The sequence below is a fragment of the Cavia porcellus genome, unplaced genomic scaffold, assembly GCF_034190915.1.
Source record: "Cavia porcellus strain 051 isolate PalLab524CR breed Dunkin Hartley unplaced genomic scaffold, mCavPor4.1 scaffold_14, whole genome shotgun sequence".
Classification (NCBI taxonomy): Eukaryota; Metazoa; Chordata; class Mammalia; order Rodentia; family Caviidae; genus Cavia; species Cavia porcellus.
Window position 1 is genome coordinate 35854624 of NW_026947497.1, and position 18638 is coordinate 35873261.

The window sequence follows — 18638 nt, forward strand, 5'->3', positions numbered from 1 at the left end:
TTGATGGAGGAAATTGAATATTACAGAGAGAAAAGAGGTAGTCAGTAGTGCAGAGAGTCCTGAGGAGGTGGACGGGCAGAGCATTTAAAGCATAAGGGAAGAATTGGATTTATCCAGGTCCAAAGTCAACTGTGCCACTGCCACAGGAAAAGAGAGTGATAATATTTGTAGGGAGATTTATATACAAGTAATGGTCACTCATGAGGTTGAAAATATATTCTAGAATCGGCTAGGTCACAGATTCCAAATTTGATGAAGAGAGAGTTCAAGATTTTTTTAAAGGGTCAACATGTTGAAGCAAAGTATCAGGATCAGTGATGCTTTGGGAGGATAGTCATATCCAGCCACACTGGGTGGAAGAGGTTATGATTTGTGAGTGAGGTGCTTCAGTGGCTGCTTTTGAGACAGAAATCATTTCAGACAGAGACAGGGTAAATGAGTACCAATGTGAAGCATCAGAGAATTTTTTTTGGAAATAAGGTTGTTGAGACACTGAGAAAGCCAGGTTGTCAGATTGATTGTCCATATGGTTGTTGTAGCCTTCCAAAGAAAAGACAATGACTTGGAATGAAAAGATGGCGAAGTCTAAGGCATGAAAGGAGATGATTAAAAATTTGAAATGCAGAAGGAAAAGGAGTAGGAAGGGTAGAGACTCAGATGACACAGTCCCAAACAAACAGGAGATACTGCTAGAAAAAAGAATGGCAGCTGGGAGGAAGATAAAAACCTCAATTCCTAACTGGTGTTTTTTTGGATGTGAAAGAACAAGCAGTCATAACTGCAGAAATTTGCAGAAAAAGCTATGCATTAGAGAATAACGGTGGTTTAGACATAGTAAGAAGACCAGGGAACACTTCGAGAGGACTCTAGAGAGTTTAATGATTTTGGAACAATGCCTCTGGAGGGCAGAGTGGGGCTGTAGAAGCATTGGAGAGAAAAGTGGAGATATTACAGGCTGATGGTGGACTCAAATGGTGGACTTTGTGCTTCTCAAATCATAATGTGTATTCAAATGGCCAATGTGAATTTCAGAGTACTTTTTAATAAGTTTGGAGTCAGGGCTAATATCCCACATTTGCAATACGATTGGTATAAGGAAAGTACTGTATAGAGGGATTAGAGGATGTGTTGGTTTTATTTGGGGGGGTACACTCATTCTAGTTGGTGTTAATTGATGAAAACCAGGTGTTACTGTTTAATATGGGGTATCCCCCAAAAGACTCAAGTATTTGGATCATGGGAGTGGTATACTCGTTAGTGGATTAGTCTTCCAGTGCGTGTATAACTGATTTGCTGTTAGGAGATGGGACTTGGTTAGGTGGGTACTGGGGACCTGACCTGGAAGTCACATATTCCTCCCCAGCTCTCCTCCTTTTGCTCTTTGCTTCCTGGTCTTCTTGGGATGAATAGATATCCTCCACAATAACTCCTCTCACCATTTTTCCTTTCGATAGCTGTGATGGTTGATCTTGATTGTCAAATTGATTTGCCTGAGAGACATGTGGTGGAAGGGGAAAATTAAACTTTTAAATAAAATCCGGCCCAGGATGCCCAGAAGACCAAGCAGACATGTCTGGCAGGCCCGATAACAGAACCTTTCTCCCTTGTGTGTAAATCCCCTATCTTTGCTGCCTTTGCAGCTGATTACCTTGTAATATAATTTAAAATATGACAGAGTATTTTTTCCTTTGTGTAGCTCGTGCCTGTTTAAGTAATGGCCTTGTAATATGACTTGAGAAATGTAACTCCTTCAGCAACCCATGATGTCACTCAACCCTCAGATCACACATGCAAAATTTGCCTTTGTATCTCCCCGTTTACTTTCCCTTTAACAAGCTGAAAGCTCGGACTCTTGGAGAGATCCTAGTCAGAAGCCCACTGGTGTACTACACTGCCCTGTAAACCTTCCCGGTGCTGTTTTTCTGGTGTTTGGTCTGTTTTCCATAACAGTAGGAGATTAGTAAAGCGCTTTTAACAGTGATTTGAGTGGTACTGTAGGTGTGGCCAAAGGGACTGTATCTGCTCCATGGCCCCTTCCTCTCTTATTGTCCTTGCTTTTGCTTCTTCTTGACTACTAAGAGCTTAGCAGCTTTTTTTTTTTTTTTTTTTTTTACTGCGCCCTTGCATTGCGCCATTTCTGCCATGGTGCCTCCCAACCATGGGATGAAACCTTGAGTCAAAATAGACTTCTTTAAACTGTAGGTACCATGTATTTTGTCACAGTGATAAAGTGACTCAGACACCAGGATAATATTAATTAACATTTATTCAACCTATTGTATGCCATGGAGTTTTAAAAATGTGCGTTGCCCTATTAACTTATATTTTCCCCTAACAATGCTTTGAGGGAGTTACTATCATTACTCCTTTTAACAGATAGGTAAATGGATGCTTCTGCTCAAGAGAATACAACTGGTCAAGAGAGCTAGGACTTGAACTCAGGCAATGTTGACCAAAGCTGATACGCTTCTCAATTCGTGAGAGGCCTGGACATTTAATGTCAAGAGCCTAGAAAAGGAGAGTAAACACTGGACCCGATGTCAAAATATCTTACTTCTTTTGATAGGTATGTGGGAAATTTTTGAATAAATGAATGTGGTATTTTACAGTGACAATAATTCTTTGGTGAATACTGGGTGTACTGTCACTTATATAGTCCTCTTAGGTAAGAATTTGCAATGGCTTCTTATACTTTGTAAACTTCTTTTCTCATAGACATGAAACCTGGTTTCGAATTTAAATTAATGACTACAACCATTCAGGCACTAAATGCAGACGTTTGCATATTGATTCTCCCTGACTGTGCTTGTGTTTGGATGCAGGATGGTGACAAGGCCCTCAGTTCTCTGATACTTACCGTGTTTACAGGTGGGTAACTGATCATACTCATCTATCACTGGGGCACCTTTGGTGCTTCTTCCCAGTGCCTGTTGGTAAAATCATCTAAACTTTCCTGGTGCACTTCGGGGCACTCAGAAGGACTCTAGAAATAAAATCACATTTATGACAGCTGGAACATAGTATCTCCATCCACATCAGGTTGGCAAAGTAATCACATTCTTTTGGCAAACTGATCACATTTTTTTCCAGTTTAATTTTCACTAGATTTCTTCCTAAAGGAATCTACAAAGAAAGTAAAGAGAAGAAAGAATCCTTATCTTTCATAAAGAAAAGCCCAATTATTTTTCCTTTTTTCAAGACATTCAGTCATCTAGAAAGGAGGTATTGCTTAAGGCAGGAGATTCAAGTGGGGTTTGAAACACAATACAGTCAAAGAAATCATACTTTAATTCATACAATATTTAGGTAGAAATTTCTTATTGTTGGTTTTATATCTAAAGGTAAAGGTAAAGGACCTGGAGGAATTTCAAAGGATGTTATTTCATGGTTAAATAATCTAGTCCCCAGTGTCTGTCAAATGTATATTTCCATAGGATAAAAGAGTATGTATCTAGGAACTGTAAAATAATAAAGTTGTAATGTTAGTATTAAGTTTTAATTAAGTCACATTTCTAAAATCAAAGTGTGAAAAGAGTAAGCAAGGTGAGAAGGTAAAGATTAGGTAGCAAATTCTCTTTCAGAAAGCTCGGTGTACTCCAAATCTAGTTTGGAGCACTGTATCAAACACTTCTGCAGGATGCCTTTCATGAGAGACGATTTCTACCTTAAGAAATGCTTGATGCTATAAAAAGTAGTAAAGGAAATTAAATATACATTTTTGATCACCAATGAGATGTAAAGTATACAACTATATTAATATTTACAAGCATACTGATTTTTTGTTTATTTCAAGGATACCTTAATTACCTTTATTTCTTTCAGACACTGATATCTTCTCTCTGGAAAAATAAACAGTCTTTTAACTCAGTTTATAAGGTTCATATGATTTTGGTCCTTTGGTAATCTTGTGATTTTTATCAAAATTAGCTTATGACATTTTTTCACCTGACCTCATTTCAAAAAATACAAGACTGAACAGAATAATTGATCTTCTTAGAATTTCTATGGAAAAATATGTTTTGGAATGTTTTGAAGTCAAATAGAAATGTCAATTAATCAACATTTGCGAAGCATACAAAATGGGAGGGAATCGAGAGATGCAGAAAGGGGGAAGGGAATAGGAGGGATGGGAAGGAAAAAAGGATGAAGATGTTCTGTGGACACGAACCAACTCTCCACGAGGAATGTAATCACTGTGTACTGCAAACATTCACAAATAAAAAATAGAGGTGAAAAAATGTAAACACTATTCCAGTATCTGGATTGCTGATCAGGTTTTAATTCATTGCTCCAAGGTACATAGTCCAACTTGATGCCTCCTCTGTAATTTATATTAGCATTTTTTAACTGAAGATATGCTAAGCTGTTTTAAGGTATTTGTTATACACTACGGAATAAATCTAGTAACACTTGTTTTTTTAGAAAAGTAATGTGAACTAAATATCCAATGGTAGAGAAGAAGCACGGGAATTTTGTAGAGACAGTACAGTGGCATCTGGTTCATGAACTCAATTCTTTCCATGATTCTGGTAGGAAACCAATTTTGGTCACAAACCTGATCAAATTATCCTATAAGGTCCAATGTAAATAGATCAATCCATTCTGAAGCACATGTATTTTTTAACTACAAAAAATGAAACAAAGTACAACACTGTAGTTATGAAAAGAAAGAAAACTAAGCTTCCTTGAGGCAACTTTTTGAGGACAGGAAGGTGGGTGGGGAGAAGGTCATTGTTTGGAGGGAGAGTCCTCCTCCAAGAGGACATCAGGGACCTCTTCAGGGGTTTCCTCTCTTCTTTGTATTTTAGCTGCAGGGTCAATTTTAACAAAAAAAAAAAAGTCTTTCTAATGTCCCTTGTATTTTCCTGCATTGTGTAACCCTCTGGAAATGAGAGACCCCATTTTGTTCATCAGACTCAACACTGTTCATTATAGTTATGTTGAGGTGGTGCCTTACAAAGAAATCCTGGTTCTAATTCCATTTTTCTATAGTAGATTTTATCACATCTCTGCTAACCTCTTGCCTATCTTCCTCTTCCTTGGTGGAATATTTTCCAACAAAAACTTTCTGCTGCTCACTCCAAATTCAACAAGTTCTTCTGTCATTAGGTCCTCTGAATGATCCTCAACAAGCTCTTCGGTGTCTGCAACATCAATGTCCAGACCTTGTTCTTGTCCATGAACACAACCCCCTCTACTCCCTGGACATTGGACCCTACAAAGTCATGTTTAGTGACACATTCTGGCCACAGTTTCCTCCCACCTGAGTTTAAGGTCAGGTAGATGACATCTTCCCAAGCTTTGTCAATGTCATTGATAGAATGGTAGACACTGAAATGTTTTTTTTCAGAACTTTTTCAGAGTCAATGATAACTCTTCAGTGACTTTAAAACCCCTAATGAAGAGTGCCTTTGTGTACAGTTCCTTTCTGGTTCATGGACTGCAGAAGAGGTATCATGTTGAGGGCGAGGAACTTGACCTTCATGAAGTCACACTCAGTCTCTATATCATCCACTATGGCTGATACATTAGAGCTTTGTCCATCAGAAAGAGCCACATTTCGGGTAGTTGGCTGTCAGGCAGTTAGTTTCTTAATAGTTGCCAGAACACCTCGTGCAGCCATTCAGTGAGCAATTGCCTGTGATCAAGTCTTCCCATTGGCTCTCCATGTGACAGGCAGTCTGGCCTTGTTCACATCCTGTTCCTTGAATACATGAGGTATTCAGTAATGGTAAAGCAGTAGTGGCTTAAGTTTTAGATGGATGCTTTTGTTCCTACACCACAAATGAGTCAATTTGTCTTTCCTGGTTTTGTGCCCTGTCTGTGCCTTTTCCTCTTGCACGATGTAGGTTCTATTTGGCATCTTCTTTCAGAAGTCCTGTTTCATCACAACTGAACGCTTGTTGATTGATATGTTCTTCTCTCTTCATTAATTCCATGACTTCTTTTTTGTAGGCTTCTGCAGAGGCCTTGCCAGACCTGGAATCTTCACCATTTCTTCTTATACTGGTGATGCCACTTCTCTTGGAGAATTTATCAAACCACTCTCTACTGGCTTTAAATTCTTCACCTGTTGTGCTTGTAGAAGGATTTTCCTGCAGTAAATCACTGTGCAGTTTCCTGACTTTTGCACAGGTCATAGCTAAGGCCATCACCTAGCAACTGTTTCTTATTCAGATACACTAACAAAAGTTTTCTGGCCCTTTCCAGCGCTTGTGTCTTCTGCTTGGTTAAAATCCTTATTTCTTTTGTCACATCAGGTCCTTTTATGGCATCTTTATTCTTTAAAATAGTCAAGATTGTCGGCTTTGCCATCTTGTACTCCAAGGCCAGATCAGGTACAGAAATGTCACACCTGTGCTTTTCTGCAATGCCTTCTTTAATTCAGTGGTTATTTCCTGCAAAATCTGCTTCTTACCATTCTTACACTGCAGTTCTTTTGTTAACCTTCACTACCGCCCTACATTCCAGTTCACTTCATTACTGATCTGCATTTTCTTTTTACCACCGTGTTTATTCTGTGCTTCATGCTAGACTGAATAATACTGTACAGTACTCTGTGTGCTACCAGGCACACACAAAGCCTCGCAGCAAGTGTGCACAGGTCTGTCCATGGCTGCTTCCTTGACTTGAGGAAGCCAGGGATCCTGTGTCAGAATGGGGAAGGCAGCCATGTTCCTGTTCATGTGGGGAAGATGTGGCTCATTACCAAATGTGGAATTCACAAATGGAACCAAAATTTTACCCAGTGCTTTTGCTTGTGAACAGAAGCATCCGAAAATGAAGGCATTAGTAAATTATGAAATCTCTTCTCTTAAATACAAATCAGTGGGCTTATACGTTCACATTTGGTTCAAATTCTTCATTAAAATTTGTATTCAGTCACAGCTGAGTGTACTACTGCAATGCTTATTTTAGAGTTTCTGAATCATCAGTCTCTATACAATAAATTTACTGACAGACACAAAAGGACCATTAATGATAGTTAAAAGAAATAATGAAAAATGAATACAGCTTCAAATGTTTGTATAATTGCTTGGTCACATATATTAAGTGGACTCTTTGTCAAGTCTGCATAAGTATTCTGTGAAGCTTTATGCTCCAGTAAAAAAGAAAAGAAAAGAAAAATACCTTTTAATTGCTTGTGTTTTAGCAAGGCTAAAACTATTCTTGAAAACTTTCCTGAATAGTGTTATTTTAAAGAATGTCTCACAATTATTTCCTTGTGCATTTGCTTGGGGTGGGGCGGGGCAGAAGGGGAGCCACAGAGATCAGGAGCTGGGTGAGCCCTGCTTCAGCTTGTTACATGTAATGTGTAGGAGACACAGTTTCTCTCTTGCCCTTCATGCTATCAATGACCTGGAGGCATTTCTCTGTCTAGTTATCACCCTGTAACAGCTTCTTTCTTGCCAGGTCATTAAGATCCCCTGCAAGCTTCCATGACAAGCTCTGCCTCTCAGGAACTCAAGATTAATACTTTAGGGAGAGTTGGGGAATTCCTTGTTATCAGACTGATCTATGAGAGTTTTCTTTATCCACTGTTTATCCACTAGTGTCAGGATTGTAGTTTGCTGGTGAGTCAAAGTAACATAAACACACATGGGTACACGGTTTAAATCCCTCCCAGCCTTTCTCTTTCCACTCTATGTATTTATCTAAATGGTTAATTGCCTTCATAGGAGATTAGTTTCTGATAAAGAAAAAATAAAATTCAGCTCCAGTTTGGACAAGGGCTGGTGCTGTAGTTTGGCATAATTTTTCAATTTGATTTGCTAAAGGTGGTGTTACTCTCAGGCAATTTTTCTATTCGATCTCTAGAAATCTTTTTAATTCACTGGACTTGTCTTTAAATCAAGAGCTGTCCTCTTTCACACCTCACTTTCATTACTGGCAATAGCCTTGGATGGGTCAGAGTGATCTTTTCCTAGGCCACTAACATTTCTGGACCTTGGCTACTCTACCCATGTAATATACATTTGGATGAGATGATTGTTGCGGTGACTCCATTGTCTGGGAAGATGTGCTCTAAGAACATGAATGTACACGTAGTGATTCACGGTTAGGTTGTAGAAAAGTTAGTTTATTTAGTTAACATATGACTGAGGCAGCTATTTAGGAGAAGGGCTAGATAGTGGAAAACTTAGCCATATTAGTAGGAATAAAAATAAAAATAAAAATAAACAATAAACGAGGACTTGGATCAGTAATAAACATTCTGCAGGCAACATGAAATGTGGTCCCTCTTTCTTGAACAGAGGTGTCACCACCTATGGAGCCCCAGAGTCTTGAGAAAAGTGAAATGCAATGAACTTTCTTTGTAGTATACAATACAGCTCACCCCTTCATAATGATTTTGAGGAAATTATGAACTCAAACATTATGTGAAGATACTGGATTAGAGAGCATGAGTTCCAACTGGTCATTTTTTTAACTTTACAGAGCCAACCGTGATAGGGGTCCACTAAACAATAAAGCAATTCCTATTCCCTGCTTACCTATTAATAATTCTAAATTAAAAGGTCATGTGGCAACTCAGCTGAATTCCCTCCTAAAAATTCAGGAATGATTCTCCTCTTCTTAGTTCCAATAAAATTTTCCTAACCTCCGTCTTTGGCTCACAACTTCGTTCTTTGCTATGTTGAGAAACCACAAGATACACACAATAACACCTGTTCAACATGACGTATATGCTGATCTTACTCCTAAGCCCAGATATAAGTCATGATATGTTGTGATAAGTAAGTGGTATATTTATTGGTAAAGATCAGATGGTTTACCAACTGCATATCAGGATCTTCTCATTCCTACCTGGAATAGTAATTAATTGATGTTGTTGCAATACTTGATAATAGCTGATATTGACATTTATGAAAAAAAGAGGGATCAAGTTAGTATAAGGGAGTGGTTGCCACAAATTAAATCACAATTAAAACTTTAGTGATTTCTATGATAATCATCATGCATTAAATTTCTAATTGCTTACGACACTCTCTGATTAAAACAGATTGGTAGGTAGGGGCTGGCTCTAGGTTACTTAGGTAGGATCTTGGTGGCTTCTATACTAAACTATGAGAAGTTTTGGCTCAGTAGAAGGAATAGGAAGCATATTACATCAGCGAAAATGCAAAAATTTTGGAGTAGCTAGAGATCAAACATTCTGGACACTATTGAAAAAAATTATATTGACAGTGACATAGCAACTAGCACCAGTTTATAAACTGTCTCAGCTAATTTTAAGTTCAGGATTGCTCCTATCACTGAATCAATAGTCAATATTCAAATAAAGGTAATTATTCCAGTAGCATTTTCAAACCCCTTGTATTCTAGTCATTGCATTGCAGGAAGCAAAATGGGCTCCAAAAGGCCTGTAGGAAGGGTAAAGTTATTCTATGTTAATAAAAGAGACAGGATCTTAAAGTGGGAAGGGTGTGTATTAGTCACCTTTGGGGGCTGGATTAACTCCTTTAGGTCCTTGGATGCAGTTTATTGCATACACCATTACACTAATTAACACTCTCAGTCCAACTGTTAATGCAGGCCAAAGGGTGAATAATTTGTTCCCCACGCCTCAAGAGCATAAGGTTCTTTATTGTTTAGAATAAATTGTTGTACTTACCCATACCTTTGATCCAACCTCAAAGACTTCTTCCCTTTCCAAACACTCTCATTAACCCCAACCTCATTGCCAGGAGTAAGCAAATAAAACACTGCATCATTATCTCCTCTTTTTGAGAGTATTACCTTGGGGAGGCAAGAACTTGGTCTGACCACAGAGTGCCCAAAGTAGAAGAAGAGATAAGAAGTCAGGGCTCTTGACTTTCCATCTGGGGCTACAAATAACTTAACTGATGAAAAAAAATGATTCCAGGATGTGACTCCAGGAATCAGCAAATGCTTTTTTCCCCTCTTGCTCCCACTATTTTTACCTTAAGTTCTTATATTTGATAAAAGAGACGTGAGGAGTTTCTCCTTTTCCTGAGATGACTAAAGAGACTCACTAGTCCTCTGGATACTAACACTTCTCTCTTTAAAAGTCTTGTCCACTCTTTCATGGCATTCAAAATTTAAAACAAAACAAAACAACAACAACAAAAAACTTGACCATAGTAGATAGATTCCTTTTTAAGGAATCCTGTAAATATGTAACAAGAAAAGAATCTTATTTCAGCAGTAGGAGAAAGGAGGCTATTACACAAAGCACAGAACACACAGACCAGAGGACTGACCTCTCATTGAACAGAAACGTAACGTTTAACCTGTGCTATTTTGTACCTTATTCTCACTATGAATCTCTGAGTTCTTCTTTTCAGTTTTTAAACAAAATCTTCCATCTTTTCAGATTTATGAGATTCATTGGAGAATTGATCAGTAGTTTAAAAACGCAAAGTATACCTTCCCTGACAAATTGGTCTCTAGCAACCCTCACAAGAGGTAAGAGTCACAGAGACAATTTTAGGTTTCCCTATACTTACAAGAGCATTGGAGACTTCAGGGATAGGAACCCATTCATCATAGTGGGGGTAATCAGGTATGGAAGAAGTATCACTTTTTGGACAGAAATGAATGCATTTCATTTTATTTCTCTTATGTCTATTATATCACTACTGGGTGACTACCGATTCTTTATTTAAATCTGTGATGTTATCAAGTAGATTGAGAAAGTAGCCTCTGAATTTCTTAAAATCCTGTGCATTAACTTGATAAGTGTCAATTTTGTATTCTTTAAAACGTGGCAATAATCATATGTATCACATAGCAATAAATGAAATATTACCTCCAATGTGCTTGACACAGTACCTGACACATAGCAAGGGGTCAATTAATACTGGATATTATTGTTGACCCTTGACACTTTTGACCTAGTAAAATAATTATAGTATAAAAGCAAATTGAATGATGCCTGAAAATGTCTACTAATTTCAGTGTTTTACTAAATTTCTTTACCAAATTCAGAGAAACAAAGAGTTCTAAAAAATCTGTGAAATTTCTGTCCTAGTTTATCTCAAGATATGATAGAGCCTAAACTTTCTGCACAAATCTTTCTTCTTATCTAAAATTCATAATCACACCTTTGAGCTACTTTAGTCTTGAGTCTTTAGATTACCTCATATAAACAAAAATAATTTCAACTTCTTAGTAATTTTTGAGAAATGTAAAAACAAACCTATTTGATCATGGCTATCTTATGACTCATGTTTTATTTTTACATGATTAAAATTAAAAGGCTAATATTTAGAAGGGATTTTGCTGCAATAATTCTCTGCTTTGTCTTAATGCTAGGACCATGAAATCATGAAAATCTTCAAAAAACTCTGACAATGAGGTGACCTCCAAACGATTGGGTGACATTACTGCAGGCAGTGGTTTCAACTTTAAAGCTTCCTAGGTCTTTCCATATGCAGCAAAGGTAAAAACCCAGTGCAGCTAACACTGGCCCTACACTTTACCAAGTATCTGAAAAGTAAGGGGAATCTCCTGATCACTGGGATCTCCCTTTAATGATTCTGTATTTGGTAGGTCTAGAAGAAGCCCTAAAGATTCTCATTTTTAACCCCAAAGACTCTCCCATCCCAGTGGGAGATTCTGGCTGAGTGGTTTTAAGAATATACACTGAAGACCAGTTGGTGTCCACTAGGTCTTCAGTAATCTCATCTTTAAGTTCACAAGGTTCTAAACCAGACTAAAGCCTCTTCCATGATACACAGTATTCAGTCTCTTCCAAGTAGCCATATAAGGATCTTGGGTTTGCTTTGGGTTGTGTGGTCAAGTTTCAAATAGAACCTCCTCGTCCTGGGGCTGACTTCCTGTGAACACCCTAAAAAAGCTGCCTTCATTTACCGGACAAAAGGGGAGAAGCCACTGCAGGACTCTAAGGAGGCGCCTGGGAAGATCTCCAGACACTGAGTCAGCTTGCAAAGCTGGGTTTGCCCCTGAGGTCCAGTCCCTTGTTTAATTTTATTAAATTAAAAAATAAATGTCTTTCAGGTTTTCATCCATCTCCTAAGGTTTCTTTAACTTTACAATGGCCCCATTAAATGAAAAGCCTTTCTGAGTGAGCCTTGTGTGATGTTATTACATTTAATGTTGAACTTCCTGTTTGCTTTGTAATAAAACACAGCTAAAATTTTGCACATGTTTAATTTTTCTCAAGTCCTCTGACAGAGACGTGGGCTTGACATTCCTTGGAGACACACCATGCATTTCCTTCTTGTGAAATTTGAGCTGTAAAAGTATACCACATTTAACCCTGACAGCCAGACTCCAGTATAAATTGTTCTTGGGAAAGGCCAAGGGGTATGATGTTTAAATACATAACATTACAGTGATATATGAGTACCCATGTTTATAGCAGCACAATTCAAACAGTCAGATATTGGAAGCAGCTTATACATCCATCAGCAGATGAGTGAATAAAGAAAATGTGTTTGTACAAAATGGAGTACTACTCTGTCATAAAGAAAGATAAACTTGAGGCATTTGTTGGAAAGTGAATGCACCCAGTGACCATAATGGTAAGTGGAATAAATCAGACACACAAATTTAAATATCACATAGTTTCTCTTATGTAAGAAACCCAAGTTATAAATAAAGGGAAAAATAAAAGATAAATAATAGGAAATAGAAAGATAGATCTTTCTCAAATAGGAAGAGGATCAAAAGATAGAGAGAGGAGGACAGAGCAGGAGGGAAAGGGGATTTTAAAAAGGAATTAAATGGTGTCACCTACATGTACCAGCTCTACACGTGGAACTACAAATTTGTACCAAAAAAAAAAAAATTCCTTCACTGAGTTTCAAGCCAAGCATACAAAGTAGCTTAATCTCCCCTCCAGAAAAGAAAAAGAAAGAAAGAAAGAAAGAAAGAAAGAAAGAAAGAAAGAAAGAAAACCCAAGAGTAAACAAACAAAACACATAGTTAAGAAAGGCCTATAGAATTTTTATGGCAAAATGACAGTAATGTTCACTAGACAGCTCCAAATGCACATAGTAATGTAAATCAGCTCTTTATTGAGTTAAAAGGAGTTAACAGGGCAATATCATGATATCATCAACCTTTTAGACACTGCCAACCTTATAATTTATGGTTGTGAGACTAATGTTTTCTAATCTGAAATAAAGCAAATTAAAATAGTTCTTTCAGGCTTTCATCCTGAATTCCGAGAAAAGTCTGGTTACTTAGGCAGACGGCCCCAGTGTTGCTGATTATAACAGAAGAGCTGTGAACATGGCTATTGCTGTGGATGTTATTTTCAGGGCCTAGCACTGGGCTGTCATGGTAAGAATCAACTTCCAGCGCCAGGTGCAATGTCTAATTCTGGAATAAAAATAATTCCAGTGACCCACGCAGGAAGGAAAAGGTGAAATGTGGTGGAACGCAGTCACTACAACCCCATCCCCGACTTTACCTAGAATATGTTGTTACCAAATATTGTACAGAAAGGAAATTCAGTTCAAAGGAGAGTATGTTCAAATGTCCACATTAATTCAGCCAACACTTTAAGATTGCGTACTGAGTGTGAGGTTCAGTTTGAGTGCTGGCACACAGAAGTGAGCAGAATTCCCTGTCCTCAGGGAGATTCCATATTACAGGGGGAAGGTAAGAACAAGCAAAGTAAAAAAGTGAATTATTAGAAGATAGTAACAAATGCAACAGAGAAGATAAAGTGATAAAAAGTAAAGAGTGGGCAGAGGGAAAATGTAGAAATTCTTACAACAGATGTAAGGAAGACTCACGAAGAGAATGACATGTGACTAAGGTTCTCAGAGAGAAAAGATGGTTGTGTGAAAACTGGGACAAACATTCAGGCAGAGAAAAGAACATGTACAAAAGTCCTGGGGCAGGAGAGGGTCTAGCCAGACAGAAGCAAGGGGCCTGGATACCTAGGTGTAGGCGGTTAACCAAGGAGGTTTTCTCAGTCACTAATTAGAAAGGCTTGTTCATTCAGTTTGAACATAGAGGATCCTGTTCCTCTTCCTCTGCTTTCTCACTTTCTCCCAGACTTATTCATGGTAACACCATGTGCTTAACCTTTCTCTGCCTCCTAGTGCAGGGATTCTAAGCATTCCAAATTCAATGAACTTCACCTTGTCCCCAAAGAAAATATTCCAGGAAATGAGCTGGTACACTAAATGGTTGTATATGAAGACACTTGTAGCCATACAAGAACTGCATAAGAGATGCAATTGCTTGTGGTAAACCATCTTCACAGTGAAAATTCCAAATATGTGTTTGCTGTGGAAAACTAGCCCATGTGCTGGCCTGGTGAGGGCAGCACTGAGGCGGCTGCAGATATTTCTAGGAGGTGTGGCGGTGCTGAGGGGGTGGTGCACAGATCTTGGCCTCCTATATACATGAGTTGCAAGTCTCTTTTCAGCTAGTGATGAAGTTTTCCCAACAGAGTTTCAGCATTATGGATTTTCATGAAGGTTTAATATATGTCAAATACATCATTCATAAGTAATGCCCAATAAATTGTTCCTTTGTCTTTATATCTGTTGGGGCATAAATAGTGGAAGGAATTCAACAGAAGGCCTAAGAGAGAAGAAATGGAGTCAGAGGATTCCTCTTTGGAAAACAAAGAGGAGTTTATTGGTAGGCAAGAAACCATAGAGATTTAAAAGGTGAAAGGTTATGCCCTTTCACTTTCCAACATTCCTGCAGGGAAGGCAGTTGATAGGACACTGTTGTCATCACTTTCTTATAAAGCTGCCTCTATACCTCCCAGGAAGCAGCTGGAGAAGGGTGGCAGGGGTCACCAAGATTCTGATGGCTCAGATTTATCAATGATTACTTTCTGGGTGTGAACTCAGTTGCGGATAACTGTGCGTTTGACTAATGTGATTTGTGGCCTGTGGATGTGATCGATCATGAGAAAGCACAGGTCTGAGTCAGCTTTGGTGAAGAGGGGATTTTCAGTTTGGCTTCTTCAAATATTGATAACTGTAAAGGATGTCTCTGGATCTCTTACAATGAAACAGAAGAACAAATACAAAGCACAGGTATACTGTCTGGTACACAGGTGGTGTTCTAACATCAAGCACTGGTTATTCAAGATAATTTCAGCAAATGTTATTGAAAATGTTGTTTTGTTGTAAAGTTGGTAGGATATTAATTTAAGTAAGAATCAAATAGTATTCCATAATGGTAAAAATATAATACAGTAGAAAACGTGTCACTGGTTACAAGTAGAGTGAGAAGAAAACATACACTAGACCCAAATATACCGACAAAATGGGACTTCCTTCGATGCTGGTCTCTCGTAAGAAAATGTAACTATTTAACTACTTCTTTGGTGTTTTCTCCTTTCCAAAATATCTAAGTTGTTTTAAAATATAACTCATCATCTTTCATGTGCAATGAAAAGCTGCTGTCTTTAACCGATGAAATGATCCCATAATTGTGTACATGTGGGAATGGAAATGAAATCCAGAACAAGAAATATGACTTGAGAAATGTGCATTCCCGAAAGTGCACTGAAAGCCCACTGACCTCTCTGTTGTTTGTTGGAAAGATCATGTGACTTACGGGAAAAACAAGAATACAGGAAGTTTTGGAAAGTGATCAAAGGTTTTCTCTCTGCTGACTCTAAAATTTATGCACATGTGTACAGGCAACCGATGCATTATTTTTTCACTTCTTGCTATGTGCTAGGCAAGTCAGTATATTTCCCACATTAAACACCCACAGTGATCTCATGAGAAAAGCGCTGTTATTTTCGTTTGCGGATGAGAGGAGAAGTTAGGATAAACATCTTATACGAGGTAACACCAGGCATAGCCCTTGCAGTGGGATTTGAGCCTCTCTGTATGACTAAAAACTAAAACTTGGTGTTCTTTCTACTTCATCATTGTGTTTGTGAATACCTAAGACTTCATCTTCTCTCTCTACTTGATTTCTACTCACCAGTTCTCCCACCACTCTGATATGCTTTCTTTTCTATTTTATTGCAGTCTGCTTTTGCAGTCTACTCCCCCAGCATCTGTTCTATACAGATGCCTATGAAACAGGATAACTTTGATGAAAGACACTATTCATGTAATTTCTTCTGTGCTAATACAGTGTGGTATGGCTAACATCTGGGAACTTGTTGGATAGTCTTTGACATTAGAAACTGAACTCGACCATGAAAGTTGGTCACAAATAATAATGAGTAAATATTTCAAATTTATGAGAAGCACTAATTGGATCATATAAAATCAAAACTAGAACTTTTAAGAATTGTATAATGTCTTAGCCTTTGTAAGTTTATTCCCTAAATGTTTCTATTTCATAGTGTACAATCTGAGCTATTTCGATGATTTGCAGAAGTCTGATTTTTAAAGGTGACATATGCATCTTGTCCACGATTCCCTCAAGTCACTGCAGTGTACTCATAAGAACTTAGAACTTCTTTCTGAGTACTTTGTCATGATGAACAGGTACAGAGATTTCCTGGTGTGCAGTATGCATCTTCACCTTAATGCATGATGAAAATTTACTTTCTGCCCTACAATGAATATTGTTTGGAATATTTTTGTAGCTTAAGGGTCATGGAAAGCCGTCCTGTGCAAACCATCTTAGTAGGGGCCCGTCACTGTCTAATGATTCCAGAAAGGAGTGCTTTTAATAGTGTTTATTTCCTCTTGTGTAAAGTGGTGAGGAGACTGCGTATGAACAGTCCTACTGTAGTTTTGAAAGTGATACTGTCTGACAAGTCACTTTAGCTGCCTGATTGATTGATTCACAGTTGGGGATAGCTGGAGGGCAAGTTTTCACAACTTTAAGACCTGGAACTCACCGTGATACCTCTAATTGCACCCGCTCATACAGCATGATTTAGGCACGTTGCAGGAAAACACATTCTTCTTCATTTTAAAGTTACTTATGACAAGTTAAAATCCACAGCTTGAAAAGACTTGAAAGAATGTATTCTCTAGTGAACATGAATCTTTAACTTTTTTTTCTGGAAGAAATAAAATATGGAAAAAACTTTATTTCTATCTTCACCAAGGCTTTAATTACTTTGGAGTCTTCCCATGTGTTTTTGGCATTTTTGGCAATCCATGCTTGTGAATGACCTGAAGAACACTTATGCAAACAGTTGCAAGTTATCTTGAAAGACAGAGAAAGAATTGTGACACATTTGTATCTAATAAAACTTGGTTACAGTGTGTGAAACGTCTTGATTTATAGAGCATTATCATTAGATAAATAATGTATGCAACCTAAAATGTTTTGAGTGATTAAATCTAACTGTCTTTTACATATTCTATAAACATTTTGAATAGAACTCTAAACATGATGAAAAGTATTTTCTGTTCCAAATGCTCTAATAGTGTTCTTCTTCCCTTCTTCTTTGTGTATTTTTCTTATGTGTCCCGTCAAAATGTAATCATAGCAATAAAGCAATGTGTATGTATAGTTGTGAGTTGTCTTACTAAATGGTACACTAAATGCATGTCATTAAATCTTCATTCATACATAAAATAATTTATTCTTAGGAATGCAAATATTTGTAGAAAAAACGGACTCTCACCATTGTAGTATGGAAAAATATTCATTTACTAGATAAATAAGTAAATACCAAGAAAGTAACAACATTAAAAAACCCAGGCTGGTGAATCAACTAATGAATTAGGTCAAATTGCAGATATCTAAACAACATAGATATCTGAACACAGCAATAGATTTTGCTGCAGAAGAAAAATTTTCTACTGGTACAGTAAGATTACAAGTAAGTCTTATGATTTCACTTCATTTCTTCTTTTTTTATTTTTAGTCTTTTAAATCTAAGGTTTTAACTGATTGATCCTAAAACTTTCCTAAGTATTTTTTTTTCTGTAATATATAGCAAATACTCATTAACTACTGAGGAAAAACCCAAGATATTGTTTGAAGTTAATGTCTAATAGATATGGGGAGAAGAGGTCCAGAATTGGCTACAAATATCCATATATATACTGAGAATGGAAATGAATTAAAACCACGTAACTAATCACTAGATATGTATTTCTGGTATATAGATTGAATTACATCTTTGGTGGCTCATTAAACAACCTTAGGTAATCAGAACACCCATAGATTGACCCTTGGGCTTCCACAGAAGCTGAAAGGCAAGTTTTACCTTGATCCCTAAAGTAGAGCATTTGATCAATGATCTTCATTTATAATGAGGAACTTTCTCATCATCAGCTCGTGTCTTACTGCTAAATATGAATGCACAATTGCAGGCTATGAGATCTTTCAGGAAAGCTTCCCCACAAGGAGACAAAGATAGACAGATGAAATGAACCAGAAGCAATATGTATAAGAAACAATGGAATATTCCACCTTACAGATTCACAAATACAGATTATTGTACTGATAAAATTATGAAGAGGTGCCATAAAAAAGAAGAAAATAGATAAAAAGAGAAACCTTGCAAATTTAACTGTGATTACTGAAATAAAGGACTGCATAAAATGGTTGGAAGATAGTGAAATCCCATATAGTCAAATAAAGAGAAATTAATTGTTATTTTTGCAAAATAATGAAAGACTAGAATTATCTGTAATAAACTTAGGAACAAAGAACAGATAAAATGAAAGGAGAAAAAATATCACAAAACAATAGAATAGTTCCTGAAAAGATATCTATGGGATCAGTGAATGCATCTTAAT

The 18638-nt window shown here is 37.4% G+C and overlaps 1 pseudogene; it reads left to right on the forward strand.

Annotated features, from left to right (window-relative positions):
* Window positions 1-18638, forward strand: part of LOC134478692 (transcriptional adapter 2-alpha-like) — a 62245-nt pseudogene that overhangs the window by 23322 nt on the left and 20285 nt on the right.